At 36.6% G+C, this 19,954-nt stretch overlaps 1 protein-coding gene across 12 annotated transcripts in view; it reads right to left on the reverse strand.

Annotated features, from left to right (window-relative positions):
• Window positions 1-19,954, reverse strand: part of KLF12 (Kruppel like factor 12) — a 591,277-nt gene that overhangs the window by 188,428 nt on the left and 382,895 nt on the right. For 2 of the 12 annotated variants that reach the window (XM_038569745.1, XM_038569741.1), the window contains exon 1: window positions 7,687-8,236. The exons of 9 other annotated variants lie outside the window; for them this stretch is intronic. The gene's annotated coding sequence lies outside the window, so the exon portion shown is untranslated. Of the gene's footprint in view, window positions 1-5,820; window positions 5,839-7,686; window positions 8,237-19,954 lie in introns of those variants that run through there. One more of the 12 variants, XM_038569742.1, reaches the window with a different exon arrangement.

Here is a 19,954-nt window from a genome sequence, read left to right on the forward strand (position 1 = left end):
GGGACTAAAAGCTATAAATGAAAAATAGCTTTTATTCTAAAAGAAATGGCAAGATGCAGAAAAGTTCTAAGTAAGAAGAAAAACCCACTATGTGGAGAATGGGTTGGAAGAGGAAAGAATGGAACTTAGATACCCCTGAGGAGGCTGTCAGCACAGTTTGGGTGGCCAACTGTGGAGGTGGAGAGGAATTCAGATATATGGCACATTTAGAAGTTATGAATTTGCTGTGGAGGGTGAAGGAACAAAGGGTATCGAGGATAACTCCTATGGTTTTAGCTTATGAAACTCAACAATGATTGGTGCTACCTACCAAGGCAGGGAAGGCACCCTAAGGAACCAATCATTCAGATGAATTGTGGTGGTTGGTGGTAGAGGTTTTACAAGAACATCACATGGACAGGTTCCAAAAAGGGACAAAGGTCACAGGACACCAATCTATGGAAGTGCTACAAAGATGAGAGTCTTTGAAATTCTAGCTACCGGATACCATTTACCTACAATATGCCACTGATATTCTGGATAGGGGAGAGTTGCCATTCTTGCTAGACAGGTAGAGATGCCAAACAGGTTTATGCATGAGCACAGAGCACACAGTATCTCTCTGATTCTCTCCAGTTACCTTCCAGGACATCCTTTAATACTGCATTAAATCTGTGCTTAGTGTTGGAAAATCTGTGCTTAATCATAGCCAAATGACAAAATTAACTAGTAGCAATAGGGCACACAGCAAGGGTTCTTTTTATATAAGGGCATTAGCCATATCACGAGACAGAGAAACAATCCTACTGGAACCTTCAAAATGCATAAATGTTAAAAAAAGAAAAAGTTTAATTTTTGTTACCGTCAAAATCAAAACTACTCATTCACTAGCTCTGATCACACAGTTAATCAGCATCAGAAACATCAAATACCTTCAAAAACAGAAACCAGTGACGTAAGTGCCACCAAGTAAGGACAACTGTCCAATTTTAATCTAGACAGATAGCTTAAAGCCATCCATCCACACCATAAATAATGCAAAAAAAAAATTAAAGATAACAAAACTAATAAAAAGGTTATCTTCATTTTGTTAAAGGTTTGTTTTGTTCAAATTGATTTAAAAAGCACTATTCCTATCCATCTATTAATCTAATTGACCTTTAAAATCTTTGTAAACTCTAAATAAATTTATCTAAAGTTGGCCAAATTTTATTTCCATGAATAAAAAAATGAATTCTGAAACAGCTTTCTCAGGCAAACCAAAATAAAGGATTATATGACAAGTGACTGAATGTATAATGATATGATGGCCTTTTATAAATTTATTTGTAATAAAACAAACACTGATACTGATCATTAAATTTAAATATCTGATGAAAAACTTTATAATTTTTAGATAAAAATAATTAAGACTAAAATGACTTTAGGTTATCTCTTTTAATATTTTTATTATAATAGTTTTGTTAAATCATTTAGACTGCCTTTAATTATGAAGGCTTTTGGTGGGGGAAATTAGATCTTGCTGCTATTCAAAGCACTAAAAACAACTTTCGGTATGCATAATTCTATCATTTATTGTTTCATGAAAACTTTATCAGTAGAAGAATAGATTTTCTTTGTCTTTCATCTGTATTAAAAAGGTTATTGTGCTTCAATTGCATAAAAACAATATGATAAGTAATTATCCAAAAAAAGAAAAATGGAAAAGAGAGATGCACATATCTTACTGGAAAGAAACAACCAATCTACAAAAAATAAATGTTTCTATGTTTTACGAACCTTTCTTAGAAGAATAAAATACCTTTTGAAAAGTAAGAAATCTCCTAAGATTTTAGAGGACTTGAGAGGACTCAAAGCTTGATTCTCTGCCACTGCCTGTCATGCTTTGTACTCTCCCTTTATTTTCAAAGAGCTTAACTAGGAAGGCTTCACTGCACTTGGAAAAGTCACGTAGAAAATAAGGTCAAGAGAAAACACACTCAATACTAAAAATTTCAGAATAGTGTTTCTATAAATCTGTAGCACAAGAATCAAAATGATCATGTAAGCTAATGATCCTTTACAGATTATTTTAGATCCAGACTGATTTATTTAGATTTGTCAGAATCTTTTCATATCACAAGCCTTTCGTTATAATTTCTAATGGAATCCAAATCAATGCATGATGGCTCTACTTTTAGATGGGAGTTAGAAGATTGGGTAGAGGAACAGAATGTCAGAAGTTACATTTATAGATTCACATGAATATCAATGTATAGATATATGTATGTGGGTGTGTGTGTATATATATGTATATGTATGTGTATACATACATCTAGAGAGGCAAATTTCCACTTTATGTATTTCTTTCACAAGGACTTATGGCATTAGGAGTCTAAAGTTTAAATTACTCTGGATCAGGGATAATAATGTCCTTGAATACCTGGGCACATGGGCAGAACAATACCTCTTAATACCTACAATGCAGAAATTATGTTTGCTACAAACATCAAGAAACTGGAAATCTGAGAGCTTAACTTTCTTTTAATTTCCTGACCTACAAATTTAGAATCTAAGAAATAATTATTTTTCTCAATGACCAAGTGCTATGATTTTAATGCCTGATTGCTAAAACATCTATAGAAAACCCAAAGACAGATATGTGGCTTAAATTTAAAAATCAAAGAGTTAACTCATTGTTCCTACGTATCTCCTACATATGCAGAAGATATATATGTTAATGAACTTGTTTGTTTTCTCTCGTTAAAAAAAGTCAACACATACACACATTTAAGGATCAAGTTTTGAAATATTATCTTTCTTTTTTTTTAATATTTATTTATTTATTTATGATAGACAGAGAGAGAGAGAGAGAGGCAGAGGAGGAGGGAGAAGCAGGCTCCATGCCGGGAGCCCGACGTGGGACTCGATCCCGGGACTCCAGGATCGCGCCCTGGGCCAAAGGCAGGTGCCAAACCGCTGAGCCACCCAGGGATCCCCTGAAATATTATCTTTCATCCAAAAGACCCAGTAGTATAATTTTCTCAGGCATTTTATATTAAAAGGTATCAGTAAAGATAATGTAAAATAAAGGGCTAATACAGTAAAAAAAAAAATTAGGACAGTTGGGTCAAGAACAAAATAATTTTAAAAATATTTAAGCAAAATGTCACTGTGCTGCTACTTTTCTGTAGAAAACTGCAAGAAAAAAAGGAACTAAATATAATCACACCTTTTCAAAATGCAGCTTGTGAGGGAAGCTTTCTAATACAAAATAGGTTCTACTTTTTTTTCAAACATAAAAAGCAAGAATTAATTAAAAACAGTGAATTTCTAGGCCTCCTTTTTTACAAGATTTCCTCTACGTAATAGTTTATGGAATCCAACTGAGAGTAACATATTAAAATATCATTTATTTATCAATATTGACCATGAATATATTTGAGGCAGAGAACACACACACAATATCTTTAAACATGCCATTAGGCTGGATTCTTTATCTTCTGTCTCATACAAGTGTCAAGGGTCAATGATTTTAGCCTCACTTTGGGCCATAATTCAAGAAATTATCACCAAAAACATCTCCATCTACCAAGCACTAAGCAGTTAACCTTATCAAGTTTCTATATGTTTGCTTAAACCTTCTAACTAGTTAACCCCAAATACTCTTTACATAAAAAGAAGGGAAAAAAACTCATTTACCAGTATTTTCTCATGAAGAAAAATAATTCATTTAATCCCATTAAGTTTTATTTTTCAAAGATCATGTCACATAATTTTAAGTGGAGTTGATATTGTATAATTTTAAGCAATGATGACTGAAAGGAGGCAGATTTTCATTGTTTAATGGAAGTTTTAAAAAAATTAACAGACACTTTAATAGACTTTAACCATGTGCAATCCAATGAACTGTCCTGAAAGAATTCAAAGGAAACTAGTAATTTACACTTTTAAAGATAAAATAAATGTTGAAAATGGATACAATATATATATCTTTTTGAAAGTACTAAGAAAACCCTTGTAAACATGTCAAAAAATCTGAATTCCAACTTCTAGGCTGAAACATCAAAATATGGAATGCATTTTCCTAGACTATTCTAACACTTCTTTTCACATGAATGAAAACTAAAAATGAAAGGACAAAAACAGAAATACTTCCAATAGAAAGCTAAAAGCAAAAAATATTGTGCTAGGGCATTCTGCTTGTTTAAGATACATGCATATATATACACAATACATTTTCATGAGTAGGGTTAAGTTAGGAAAGATTACAAGAATAAACTTCGGGCAAAAGATTTACATTTTTATATTAAAAATCAAATGTTCTTAAAAATAAATTTTCACATATTTCAGAAAATGCAGACTGCCTCTCACACTGTTGCTATATAGGGATAAAAATCCCACTTGTCTAGAATGACCTAGAGTAAGAACCATCTCTTGTCCTCTAACAGCTGAATATATTAGAGCTGGGACAAATAAAGGTCACTTCTTCAATAATTTCTTATATTAATACATGCAGTAACTGAATTACTTCTGCCTTAAAAAATACAATTTAAAAATGAAATGAAGGTCCAGAAATACAGTTTTCATGAACCGTGGGGGGATGATAAGTTTTGGACACGTTCAAAATAATCATACTCGGGATCCCTGGGTGGCGCAGCGGTTTAGCGCCTGCCTTTGGCCCAGGGCGCGATCCTGGAGGCCCAGGATCGAGTCCCACGTCGGGCTCCCGGTGCATGGAGCCTGCTTCTCCTTCTGCCTGTGTCTCTGCCTCTCTCTCTCTCTCTCTCTCTCTGTGACTATCATAAATAAATAAAAATTTTTAAAAAAATCATACTCAAAGCTGGTTTTAGAAGAAAACATTTCTAAGATAATTATGCATTTCCCTGCCTTCTTAACCAAAATGAGGATATTATCTTTTCCTGGGGAGGGCCCATTTACATACATCAATTATGATCTTCTTCTGAAGATGTAGTTGCTGTTGGACATGTAGATGACAAGAAAGGCAGGAATTGGTAAACTCTAGAGTTTTCCGATAAGTTTCATTTCTCAAGAAGTTTCTGTTGATAGCCTGCATTTTTGGGATCATGTATCTCTTTATTAGTAAGGCAGAGTAATCATGTACAAACTCTTGAGCAATGTAATATAATTACCTTCCAACAAAAAGTTAAAATATTGAGTTATTGAGTTAAAATATTGAATTCAAAAGCCAAGGTAATAATTTCCCAAGTAGTCACTAACCTTCTACGACAGAGCTTCCTACTATTGCCATGTATGGCCGATTTGTCAATAGCATTCATTCATAGTATCTTGTTCCTGGGTTAGTAGAAGCAGCAACTAACTCAGTGGCAAAAATTTACCTTACAGCCCAGTCTGTTGTTTTAATATTAACTTCAGAATTCAAAGACCTTGGATTTGGATATCTTATGAAGGCCTTAAAACAAGGCCTTGAGAAGAGTTCTACAAACTCTTCTCCATCATCAGAAGTGTCTTCTGAACTGTTTCATAAACTAAACAATACTCTGGAACAACCCAAGAAAATAATAGGGAACAATGGAAGGCAAAGAGAGTACAATTATTAAATAGTGATCTCACTTCTTTAGGATAAACTAAATCCTTACAGCAAAAGAACAGTATGACTGTTCTCATGTAATAAAATTAATTTTGGAAAGGACTGTTAGTGAAGATTTTTTTTAAATGCCAAAATCAAATGTCTACATACATATTTAGGTGCATTTGAAAACTATAATATTTCAAGCCACTAAGGTTTTTATCCACTTTAGCAGATAAGATGTTTATATAAAATAGGAATGTTAGGAACTATGGCAGCACACACACAAAAAACAACGAAACTCCTCTTACTTTGTCTAACTGTTATCTGCTAGGGCAGAAGCCCCTGGCAAAAATCCAATGCCCCTCAATTAGGAATCTGACAAATAAAAAAATTAAATTAAATTAAATTAAAAAAAAAGGAATCTGACAAATAAACTAGGCTATATCATACAATAGAGTATTATGAAGCTATTGAAATAAATGGTTTAGAGTTTTGAATTGCTAGAGAGAGATGTCTAAGTAATTTTTAGTAAAAAAAAAAAGTAGAAGTTGCAAATGAGTATATGTTGCAAGATGCAGTTTGCATTTTCTTAATACACGTACAGATCATTGTGCAGTTACAATGCATAATCTATCTTGGTTACATTTGTGGGGATGGAGGTGAGTGGGGTGAAGTTACTACTTTTTTAGCCACAACCTTCTTTGAATTTTCCTTATCCCTAGATTATATTGTTTTTGTTAAAATAAAAAAAATAGAGATTTTGAAATTAGCCACTTTTGCTTCCAATATAATTGTGTTCAGACAATACAGTGTTGAGAAGGGAGAACTTTGAAAATAAAAAACAAAACACACACACACACACACACACACCCTGTAGTTGTTTCTATTTTGCTGACTGCTTTTCAGCCCCAAAGCTGACTTTTTAACATCTTATTTTGAAAAGGCATGCTTCAAAAAACCCATGACCCACACCTCTGCATTACTCTTCCAATTAGCACTGGGTCAGAGAGAGGGGCACCTTCCAATCTCTTTTCTAATGACTAAATAAACACAATCCATGTGATCTAATTTAATTATAGGTATGGTGCAGATCTTTTCATTAGCTTTAGCTGACTGAATATCTGAAAATAATTTGATCAGTTCATTTTTCCTCAGCCTCATTGTTTTAGAATGAATTTGATCAACAATATTGAGTGCTTACTATGTGCCAGATATTGCTCTATATAGATTTTTTTTAAATAAAGAGACACAATAGTGTGCTTCTCTAAATCAGAGTCCAGTTAAGATACAGATGCCATGTTGGGTATTTTAAAAAGAGGAAATTTAATAAAGGTGACAACAGAGCTCAGAATCCAAAAGGGGAATAGTGAAATAACCCAGATTAATAACCACAAAATCCCCCCAAATGAACTCATCCCAGGAACTGGAAAGACAAAGGAGGAGAGGATGTAAGTCTCCAGGGCTGGCTTCCTCTGAATGCAACTAGAAGGACAGTAAGGACTGCCCCAGGAGCCAAGAGACTGGAGACAGCCACTGCTAAAAAATGCTGCCCAAGTAAGAGAGAGGAGAACCCTAGTTTCCCATTCATTTAGCTTTCCTACTTGTCTGCCAATGCCTCCCACTGGCCAAACTTCTTGAAAAGCCAGGGGGCAAGAGGACTTGGAAAACATAATTTACAACAGAATGGAGAATGCAAAGAGAGATTCAGACTTCAGTAATGACTAATTAGCACTTTGAGTCTCAAAATCTGTATAACTGTCCTCGCTTTCCAGATGTCTATAAATCACAGACACAAGTACACACCAATACACAACATGTGTATATATGTGCCCACCCACACCAGCAATTAAATAATGCCCTGTAAGGAGCATACGGAATACAGCCTTTAGAGTTTATGGGGATCTAAGGCACTCACTTGACTCACTAACCTCATCGTCTTTTTTATTCTTTTAAAATCATCTCTAGGTAGTTCATAATAGGTTGCCAACCATGAATGCCACTACATTTTTAATTTAGATATTAGTAGAGCATGGCTATGCTACTTACTGTAAGCACCCTTACTTTAAAATTCAAGTCACTTAATTCTAACCATTGTTTTAATTTGAGGTGCTCAATCACATTCTCTTGAAATACTGAAATACTTATCAGTAAAATTAAATTTATCTACTGCTTACTCTTTTAGTGTTGATGATGATGATGATTGTGCTAAAAGGCTATTTTCTGCTTTTGATGGGAACTCACTTGGATTTTTTTTTTCCATTAAATATAATGTTGACTATTGGTTAAAAGAAATTTCTATTCCAATTTTAAATAAGTTCCAATTTTTTAGGGAATGGTTGTTGAATTCTATCAAATGTCAATTTATTGAGAGGATTATAGAGTAATAGTTCTTCTCATTTAACAATGGATTTCCTTTTTATTCATTCTTCTGTCTCCTTTTCCTCTTAATCCTCCTGTATTTCTTGGCTTATATCCAAGATGTCTGGTCATTATAATAAAGCCAGCCAACAGATGTATTTCTTTCTTTTCTTTGTGGTTATTCCCCTGTTCATGAACCATGCAGCCACAGCCTAAGTCGTATCTGTGGTTCTTCAACATTTCCTCACTAGTTCCATCCCTGTTGGATAATGAGAAGCTGCTTCTTTGCTGCCAGATCCTTGCTTTTATTCGGTTCCGGATTTAGAGCTATCCTAAATGGCTGAGGTTACCTAAAGCTTAACTTCGGTGTCATAAAGGAATTATTTTTTATATATTCTAGAACTGCTAAAGAACTTAGAACTCTTTTGCTCTCATTATACAGTGAAAAGAAAACAAAACGAACAAACAAACAAAAAAAAACTTTACCCAAAACCCAGAGAGTTAAGTAATTTTTTCCAAGGGTATGCAGAAATGTCTAGTAGACTTAGGCCAATATTTCAGCCTGCCAACCAGGTAGTATTTTTCACATACCATAATTATTCTCTTGTCTGTTTGGTCTGGGCAATGGAACTTTTCCCATACGAAACTACGCATATTCAAGACCTGAAACATGAGAAAGGAAATTACGTGCCTTGATCCACACAAGCCATCCTACTGTCTTCATGGTGGGCAGTGAGTAATGCTGACACTGAACAGAAAGGTCACTGAGTGAATGAAGAGGCCTGTGTTGGGACTGGCCGTACCCAGGGCATGGGAGGAGAGTCAGGGATACACCAGAGAAAAATGAATGACAGGACACAACAAAGGACTGAACTGACCGGAATGGAAAATAAGGTAGTACTGATGTTAGGTTAGCGAGTTTTAAAGCCCTCGATCTGACATTTGTTTTAATGAAACAGGTCAGTGAGAAATTACCACAGGATTCTAGAAAAGGGAAGCATACTAAGGGGCTGAACCAAAGATGGGTTTTTGAAGAATCATGTTCTAAGCATACTTCACCTTCAAAAGAAGTAACATCAAAATTATCTGCTATAAGGCAAGACATGCTGCCTCTTTTATGTTACTTATAATTCAGATAGTAGGTTACATTGAACAAATAGTCCCCAATTAACTGATTTTAAATCTTTAGATGAGAAACAATTTCTGATGAAATCAAATTGTCGCACTGAGAACAAAAGTAAAGGAAATGTGACTGAAGGGAATAGTTTCTGAATGTCTAGTGTGTGCCGAGCAACACACTGAGGATGACTACTGAACCCTACCACAGAACCAGAAAGCTTCCAGGGCTGTAAGACATTATAAAAAGCTGATCATAAAAGTGTGGCATATTCAACAATCTATGAAAAAAAATAGTTAATATAAAAATCATTAGACCAGCATAAACTAGATCTGATATGATGTTTCACCTGCATCTAATTCACTTCCTCCGTGAAGCATTTCAAGTTCTAAGAAGAATTTCTCTAAATCTAGGCTCTCTTCAGAAATAGCAATTCTTGTCACATTTTATTCTTTACCCTAAAAAGCTAAAATCTCTTTTTGTTCAAGAAGATTAAGTCCATAAACACAGCCCCTGAATGATGGACTCAACGTTTTCTCCTGCCATAATACAAGACTAACAGTTGGTTCCTTAAGAAAGAAATGACAGATTGGAGTATCTGTAAAAGTGAAGACTTCCACTTTCTTCTATCTATGTTTTGTTATGCTCAGAATTCTAAACTGCTAATACAAAAAGTTCGTCTCCTGAGCAAAGGCTTGTGTCATATTCCACACCTAATCTCAAAATGCACCAGACCCGTGAAACTAATAGTTACTTTTAGATCTGGCATGTCTAGCTTTGACATGGCAGTAAAGTGCATGTATACTCACACTTGTGCTCTCAATCTGTTTCCCATGGCAAAACTATCTTAAATTTCTAAATCATGGTGAAAAGAGAGACTGTCAAATTTGCAGCATACAGAAATCATTTAATAAAGCCTTTTTAGGGGTAGGTAGGAGGGAACTGCCTCAAATGAAAAGTTGACTTTGTTAACCCAAACACATGCCAGTAAGGGCAGTGGCCCCTTATTCTTATCTGGAAGGAGCTAACACCTTTGGGAATGAATTCAGCTTTACAAGCACAGTCTACCTTGGAAGGGCACATCTCCTGTTATCTCAGATGCCTATCTGGTATCTCCATAGTTAGGGCCCTCGGGTTCGTCAGGCCGCACTCATGCATAAAATCCATCTTCTTCTTCATCCAAATCAGGTCTTCCTCACTCCACGGTTCTCTATCCCAGTACAGACCAATATCAAACTATCTGGCATCTCAGGGCAGAAATTTGTGCCTCATTCTGGACTCCTCCCTCTCCTTCAACCACTCCTCCATGCTGTTGGTCTTCAGATGCTGACTACTTCACACCTCAAACTGCTCTCTACTTCATCTATTTTATTTTATTTTATTTTATTTTTTTTTTTTTAATTTTTATTTATTTATGATAGTCACAGAGAGAGAGGCAGAGACACAGGCAGAGGGAGAAGCAGGCTCCATGCACCGGGAGCCTGATGTGGGATTCGATCCCGGGTCTCCAGGATCGCGCCCTGGGCCAAAGGCAGGCGCCAAACCACTGCGCCACCCAGGGATCCCCTACTTCATCTATTTTAATTCACCTCAGCTACCCTAGTCTATCCCAAGCCACCATACCATACCTGGATCGCTGCAAGAGCTGTTCACCTAACCTCCCTACCTTCCTCTGGTCCTCTTCAGTCTCATATTTCCTAGCATACCAACAATCATTCTCATAATGACCAGCTCATGATGTCAGGCCCCTATTTCAAGTTTTCTTAGGACAATTTTCAAACTCTTCTCATGATCTGGTTTCCTTTTCTATATAATCATATTAGCCCACATCTATCAGACCCTACTTGCCCTACAAATGGAATATTCTAGACCTTCAAGTTTCCATGTTCCCGTTTCATTCCAGGCCCTTGTAAAGATGGTGATCCCTGCTAGTGAACACTCTTCTCCCTTGTTCCTGCCATCTGCCTAACCCCTGTTTCTCCTCTCACTTACTCTTTGAGAGAGAACCTGACCTTCAAAGTTTGGGTTAAGCAGGTCTCGCTAATGTCTATTTCCTTACTGTGCTTTTCTCATCTTACTAAAAATCTTATTCCCCTTTTGTGTAATCTGTGCCTGGCATACAATAAACTCCAAAAAGATGTTCAAAGTGCAAATTAACCTATGTTAAAAAGTGATCAACAGGTTAACAATGTTCAGATACAAATGGTAGCAATACATACTTTTTTCCTCTCCCTCCCTCTTTCTCTTTATAGAAAACCTTATTACAGGATATTTGTAGGATGTTTTCTATTGTATTCAATTTGTCCACTAATCCAAAGCTGAAGACAGAAAGATAAACCACTTCCTATTTAAACAGAATCATAAATATCTGCTGCCAGAAAATTCCCTCAGGGCTTTTTAAAATGTGGTTGGAAAAGCTCGGCTACTCAAAACCATGATCTGAGTCTGGCCCACTTCTTAAGTTCTAGAGAAAAAAGTTAGGAGAAAAAGGGGAGAAGCATGGAGTCATCTGTCCTCTCCCAAGGCTGTCAGGGGAGGGTAAGGAGGGGGAGGGTAAAGAGAGTTAATTCAATCAAAGGTAAATGGCGTGGACAGCAACAGAAACTCCTGTAAATATGAGGATACTTTCAACAAGGGGAAATGTGATATCTCAGACCTTGGCTGGACATATGATTCGGGGATAACATGTCCTGATATCCTCCACCTAACCCAAAAACGGGAAAAAAGAAATTAGAGACCAATAAGTAATGAAGGGTAGAGGAACCAGCATGTAGCCTACGCTCCCACTTTTTGGCATTACAGTGTGTGAGAGTCCTATGAATTAAGGGACATTGCAGAAGGCAGTCAGGCTAACACCTCAAAATAGTTACGCAGCCATGCAAGGCAACAGTAGCAGGAAGAAGCCAAGGAGTATGCTTCTGATGGCAGCTGTTGACGGAGGTGGGGCGAAAAAGGTCATGCTAGCACCAGATGCCCCACTTTAGTGAGTTGCTCAGGAGGCCACCAGCCAGAGGCACCCTGCCCAGAGAAGGGGCTGGAGGGATGGACCACTGGCAGGCTGAAAGGAAACGTGGTTGACTGGCTTTGGAAGGTTCTCTGAGCAAGTGCAATAAAAGTGATCATCATCTATATGGAAAACTCTGCATCAATGAAGCCACCAGCAGTAAAGGAGACCAAGCCAGATCAAACTGTGGAGTGTCTCTCATTACTGCCTCTCTCTCCTCCTACTTCCTATTTGCACCTATTAGAAGAAGGAAATAAAAGTGACCCAGAGGCCAACACTGCCTCCCTTCCCCCTCCGAGATATATTCCAAGGTGAGAAGTAGGAAGGAAATAAAAACGCAGAATTTACTCCCTCCTCTGAGCCATGTGCAAAAGAAAAGAGCCTAAAGTTGGGTATGAGGTTGCAGCATGAAACAAAACTGGAAGACTTTACTCATCTTGTAAAAATTACTAAAATTCACTAGGAAGTTACAGAGAACATTCAAAATGAAATGTCAATGAAGGGACAAGAATGAGAGCCCTGGAAGACTCAAGAGAAATAGAAAATAATTTCATGTTAGTACTTTACCAAATTCAAATTGTTCAATAAACTGACTAGATATCTGTCACCATAAGGGGTTTAGCACATACATGAAAGTAAACTACTAAAGGGAGACAACGATTCGCTAGATCTCCACAAATGAAAGACAAAATTTATTTAAGGTATTCCTTAATACTTAAGAGACAAATCCTTCGGTTCCTAACCACTTCTCTTTCCAGTAAGTTTTATTAATTGCTAGTCACAACTACTATCAAAACAGGTGTCCACAGAACATGAGAACACATTTTAATCCCTTTAATATATGTTTTTCAATATATCACATTTTAGAATAATTTTAAACTTCAGTGAAATGCATTCAGGGTTCTATAGCATAATGAGATAATTACATGGTATGCAAACAAAGTCTTCTGCAACTATATTATTATTCCTGAAAAATCTCACTAAGCACATACATTAATGACTCTGAAACTACCATAGTTTCTGACCTCTAAGAAAAACTAATCATACATAGGTAAGAAATTGGTTTCTGCAACAATACAACTGAAATCTCATTCTTGAAAAAAAAAGTAAAGACAATTCAATTGTGTTGCCAAAATTAGTCAAATTTCTACACGTTTTCCCTTTAGCAAGGACACTATATTGGCTTACTAGATGTACTGCTCATGGCTATAAATGCAGGCATACAAAACACTCCACACACGTTCTAATCAGAGTGAGATTTTTGTTGGCCCATCTGCTTTAAATTTTATGCCAAGAACCAAGAAAAATCTTGGAAGTTCTAAGTCCTAGTTGTAAAAACAGAAGATAAATTTTGAATCATAGACTGTTAGCCCTGGAAAAACACTCCAATGACAACTTGATTAATTCAAAGCCTGTTCTGATTGAAGTGTCTTTTCCCCTAAAAGAAATAATAGATTTCTCTAAACACTATAACTGCATACACACTAAAATCATTTAACATAGACTGATCACTCTTAATTGTGTTTTTGTGTTGCTGTTTATGTTGTCTGTCCAAAATCTTCATCCACATTCAGCAAGCATCCTATAATTAGGTATGGCTTCACCTACAGAGACAAGCAGCACGATGATCTCAGGTTCTTAATATTCCTTTGAAATTCATTTCAAAGCTGTGCTAAACAAATCAGTCAGAAAGCTTCAGCCAAGCAGTCCACCCACGTTCAACAACCTTTTCTCTACCTAATGATAATTACAGTCTGTAGAACAGGCAGCCTCTAATAAAGGACAGCAACTTTAGAAGACAGTTATCTGTAGGGGCCTTTCTGTTGCCATAGAAATATCTTCAGGCCACCTTGTCCTCAGCATGAAACATTACCTTCACATTAACCTGCTATTAAGGGTGTGTGTGTGCGTGCGTGCGTGCGTGTGTGTGTGTGTGTGTGTGTGGCTGGGCTAGGGCATGTATTAGCCCAAATTATAGGATAACTCACCCTGTCCTGATGGTTATAAATGATATGTGGTTCTCAGTTCTAAAACATTCCCCAAAATGGAGAACACAAATCTTCTCAGTGACAGCAGCCCTTGACTAATGCACTCTTGTTCCCTTGGCTCAATTGAAAACTTCCATAATGCAGCAAAGCAATAAAGATCAGCAAAGAATTCTCCATATTCTCTTTCTTCATTCTAAGCTCAAGAGTCAGTAGTGTCCTAAAGTAAAGGGATCAGCCACAGTTGTGAAACAGGGAAATAAATCTCGTCATGTTACCCCAAACACAGAAAACCTATTTTATGAAGCATTCACTGGGGGTGGGGAGACCAGAATTCCGTTTTATAATCAAAAGTTGTTTTTTAAAAGAATCAAATGAATTTCCCTACGGTATACTCATGGCTAAAAGATACAATTTCATTTTACATATCTGTATTTTCAGTGGAAATTTGTGGTATACCTTTTGGGGCGACAGGTACAAAACAGAAATGAGTAATGCTTATTTTAATGTATTTTAAGACCATTTAAATGCAACATTTTAACTAAATATAAAGGATAATCTAAAAAGCAAAATAACAAAAATATAATTACTTGGGGCTTTTATGATTCCCGAATGCAGATGGTATGTCAGGGAGCAGGTAAGGAGGAAGGTAATAGAGAAGAGCATTAGAAGGCTCTGAGGGCAGCCCGGGTGGCTCAGCGGTTTAATGCTGCCTTTGGCCCAGAGTGTGATCCTGGAGACCCGGGATCGAGTCCCATGTCAGGCTCCCTGCATGCTTCTCCCTCTGCCTGTGTCTCTGCCTCCCTCTCTCTGTCCCTCATGAATAAAAAAAAATAAAATCTTAAAAAAAAAAAAAAAAAGGCTTTGAGATTCAAGAACAGTAGAGGGGGATGTCAAATTTTAATGTTGAACTGCGTGGTGGGGGAGGGAGGGGAGTACTGTGTTTCTTAGCCACTTTCCACACCTATGTTGTTTTAATTCAAGATTCTCAGGCATTCCAACAGGCCCTTTGATATACGTTCTCTCAATTACTTCTAAAATACTACCATGGGAGGAGGTGGGAGTGGAGTATCCTGCCATTTTTACAGAAGCGGATACCAAAGCTCAGGAAGATTAAGTGACTTGCCGAAGTTCACAGACATGATCACAGCGCTGCCAGGGAGTAAAAATAATTCTAACTCCACAGCCCATGTTCTCTCCAGACTTCATTATGGTATTACTTGAGGTGTTACTTTATTTAGCATAATAACCATACATTTCATCCTCAAATGTTCTTCATGCAAACAATGAGGAAACTTTGTCAGCATGCAGGAATGATACACTGTTAAATCAAAAACATTTAAGATTCTATCCTTTTAATGTTACTGTCATAGGTAATTCCTTACTGAGGAAGTACTCAAGATCTGATCCATCAAAAGCCCTATGTTACCTTCAGGGAGGTGATGATATTACTACGATTGGTGAAAGTCTTACACAAGTAGAAACCTAAAAATATGCGCAGTCCAGCAATATGACCCTGAGTTTGGTATGGTGTGTGTTTTTTAACGTCATTTGGAGAATCGCTAAGGCATCCATCCAGCTGTACAGTCTTCATTAGTTCATCCTATTTTTTTAAAAGATTTATTTATTTTATGATAGACATAGAGAGAGAGAGAGAGAGAGAGAGAGAGAGAGAGAGGCAGAGACACAGGAGGAGGGAGAAGCAGGCCCATGCCGGGAGCCTAATGTGGGACTCGATCCTGGGACTCCAGGATCGCGCCCTGGGCCAAAGGCAGACGCTAAACCGCTGAGCCACCCAGGGATCCCCTCATTAGTTTATCCTAATAGGATACAGCTGCTTTCTTCAGATCAGCTCCTCTACATATGCCACTGAAAAATTATCTTTATATAATTTTTTTTTTAACAAAAAGGGTGGCCCACAAATCAAGACCTTATACTTTTTTATCTGTACTAACAAGAATTTTATGTAACATGATCTAAAAGAAGACTGCCTCTCACTTGGCCAATGCCTAACTGCTACATTAATTTTTAAAGCAATATCATTTTTTAAAAAAAGAGATGCTGTCTGTGTGTGGCATTTGAGTGTGCCAGAACATGCTGAGACAGTGATGAAGTGATCCTCACATCAAGAGATGGGCAATAAACACTAAAATTAACCACAGAGTCTAAAGTTGTATTAATTACGGCATTCCACAAATACATGATAAGCGTGTAAGTAGAGCAGTACAAGGAAAATAAAAGGGAATGATAAATTTGACATATCTGAAAGTGTACTAAAAGGATAAAAATCTGGCCATCTTTCTAGGATATTCATGTTATTATGAGGAGTAATAGGGTTTGGATCTAAAGCCAAATTCAAGAATTTGTAATTATTTTTTAAAGTTTCACTATCCACACTTCAAGTCATCCAATTCTCAAACACGTAGATCAACTGAATTTTAACAACTGGGTATGTGGAAAAGTCAATGCCCCAGAAGTTTCAAAATCTCCCACTGCTCTTGGACTCAGCATATAATAAAATCAAGCTAAAGATAGACTAGTGAATATAACAAAGTGGTCTACATCAAGAAAGACCATAATCAGATATTTTCTAATGACAATTACAACACAGACAATCGATAACCTTCAAGCAAATCTCTGGACAGCAGTTAAGGGCAAAGAAAAGGCTAGAAATGTAGACTCGATTAGATCAGAAATGAAGTATTCTCAACCACAGACTTTGGGAAAAAATGTCAAGTCATGGTTAACGGTTCTACATGTTAATTATAGCTATTAAGGGTTATTAATAAAACCCATTGTCTTATAGTTCCTCCTAGCACCAATGTAACAAATTTATTTTCTGGGATGTACAAGTTAATTTACATACCCATCATTTCTTTCAAATCTCCAAAGCTCTTGGTTTCCCTTGAATTTTTCAATATAGAGTATAGAAATGCAGTTTTTATTGGAGAAGATAGAATAAGGCACTATTTAACTTTATCTGACACTAAGTGTCAGAAAGATAGTTTCTCATTTGTTTTTTGTTTTTTGTTTTTTTTATTACTCACTCGGTTTATTTTTTATTCCATTAGCTCACTGTGAATTTTGGGTCCAAAGAGGCCAAAGGACAAAATGTCAAAAACCTTAACTATCTTTTGAGAAAATTTTATCACTTCATTTCAGTGATGATCTTAAAAATTACTATAACTATATTCTCGGTTATTTTATTACAGGGCTGTCATGTGATTTCAGTGTCTTGAGTTTGTACCTGTCTTTACTATGGTACTAGCAACACACTGAGATATAATTTTAACATCCAGGGCTAATTCAGTGGGAAAGGAATAGAGGTGAACTTAACAGTGATGTCTATGAGGCAAGCACAGGCCAAATGACAGCCCTGAGAGCCATAATAATGGTTTCCTAGCAGTTCAAATTGAAAAGCATAACAGGAATACATAGAATTCAGTAGCTCAGGATTATCAGACCTATGCTTGGGGTGCCTGGATGGTTCCGTCAGTTGGGCACCTAACTTTTGATTTCAGCTCAGGTCATGATCTTGGGGTCCTGAGATTGAGCCCCAAGGCAGACAGGGATTCTGCTTGAGATTCCCTTTCTCACTCTGCCCCTTCCCACCCACTGTGTGTGTGTGCGCGTGCGTGCGTGCACGCACATGCACACACACTCTCTCTCTCAAATAAATAAGTATATCTTAAAAAAAAAAAAAAAAACCTGTGCTTTAGCAGTCAGGAGTCATTCTTGTTGACAGCACTTTACATTCAGCAAAAAATCATCATCCATCACAGAAGTGACATTAATTTAAATTTCATAGATTTCTGAAATGATGAACTTATTTGTGTATCTGTTTTGTTTGTATGGCTAACATGAGACCTATTAAACAAAGGTTGTAAGCCTGTTCTTGATGTATACTTAATGCAATATTATAAACAAAAAAATCACATACATTTTAGAAATATTGAAGGGTTTTTTTCCTCTTTAGAAGGAACCCAATCATTACTCATATTTAACCTGTTTACCATTATTCCATTATTTAATGACTTCTGACTTTCAAAATACTGCTTTATTGTCCAAGTAAAAGCCAATGGGTGGTTTTGTTTTGTTTTTTGGTGTAGCTGAAACTAGAGGCAGCACTAACCTTTTTTAAAATTTTCATGAGGCTCTGATGAAATATCTTCCCATCATGGTGAATTGTTCTATTGCTCAATTAGTAAGCTAGGTAGGTAACAGTACAACTTCAGAAAAACACAGTGCAAAGTAAAACCAAAGTATCTGTGCCCAATTCCAAGAATTTCTACAAGTATGGGTTCTTGTACTCTTGTCACTGTTAATTTATGTTAAAAAGGAAATTCTAATTCCACAGATTTAATTCCCAATTAATTTAGTATCTGAACTTACACTGTATTGTTCCCCTTTTCATTATATTATTGCAATACATACATAAAAGCAGAGAACATGCTGAAACACTCCACTAAAAGTAGTATCTTTATAGATAATAAAATAAACTGTGGTTGCGTAATACACTTTTCTTCAGATTAAACATCAGAAAAATTCTAAATGTTCATAAAGATGAATTCTCCTTATGAAATTTTCATTTCAATATTGTGCTGCCACCATCACCCCCAAACTTGATTTATCTAAAATGAAGCATCTCTTTGCCCCACAATTATTTCATCTCACCTTCTTAGCGTTTAATTGAATTGTTCTAACCATAAAATCCAGAATGAAAGTCACTGTTTGAATTGGTCTTATATCTTCAGATCATTCCTTTTTTTAAGATTTTATTTATATACTCATGAGAGACACACAGAGAGAGAGAGAGAGAGAGAGAGAGAGAGAGAGAGAGAGAGAGAGAAAGAGAGGCAGAGACACAGGCAGAGGGAGAAGCAGGCTCCTCGCAGGAAGCCTGATGCGGGACTTGATCCCGGACCCCAAGATCACACCCTGAGCCAGACAAGCGCTCAACCGCTGAGCCACCAAGGGGTCTCCAAATCAGATCATTCCTTTATCACAATGGAATTGGATTCAAAACGTGTACTGACTGCATCTTCATCATTACGTTATACCATTAATTCAACTCACCTTATTACACTATAATTCTGTGAAAGAAACTCTTAGCTGCTGTCACCAATTCTGGTTTTTCAGTGCCAGAATGCTTTCACAAAAAAATAGACACATTTTCTTTGACAAATACTGCCATTTTCATATTATTTTTATCCTATATGGGATACTTTGTACAACCTGAATCTAACTTTAGATGTTTTACCAGCTCTAAAACTTCTCAGCCAACATATTTTCAAGTATTGATTCTCCTTCATTCTCTCTATTCTCTTCCTTTTGCAAAATCTGAAAATAAGTACATTCAACCACTCATTGTTTTATATTTCCATTTCCTTTTTTCTCTTTATTTGCAATTCTTATGAATATTCTTCCATTCACCAATTTCCTCTTTAGCTCTGACTTTATCTGCTTCTTAACCACTTTATTCCATATTTTATTTCAACGATGTTTTCCATTTTTAGATGCTCTACTTGGTTGTTTCCAGATCTCCCTGGTCATTCTCAACAGTGGTTTGTTACTTGTCCACTTTTATGGTTTATCTTTTATTTCTTTAAATATGTACACACAGTCATTCTATTTTATATATTGAATCACTCCAACAGGGATTCCTGGGTGGCGCAGTGGTTTGGCGCCTGCCTTTGGCCCAGGGCGCGATCCTGGAGACCCAGGATCGAATCCCATGTCGGGCTCCTGGTGCATGGAGCCTGCTTCTCCCTCTGCCTGTGTCTCTGCCTCTCTCTCTCTCTCTCTCTCTCTCTCTCTGTGTGTGTGTGTGTGTGTGTGACTGACATAAATAAATAAAAAAATAAAAAAATAAAAAAAATTTGAATCACTCCAACATCTGAACTTCTTAAGTATCCGAATGTTCAGCGTTGCTGTTTCAGCTAATGCTCATTCAAAATGGCTTGGCTCCCCGACAAAGT

Source organism: Canis lupus, chromosome 22, assembly GCF_011100685.1.
Source record: "Canis lupus familiaris isolate Mischka breed German Shepherd chromosome 22, alternate assembly UU_Cfam_GSD_1.0, whole genome shotgun sequence".
NCBI classification, from domain to species: domain Eukaryota; kingdom Metazoa; phylum Chordata; class Mammalia; order Carnivora; family Canidae; genus Canis; species Canis lupus.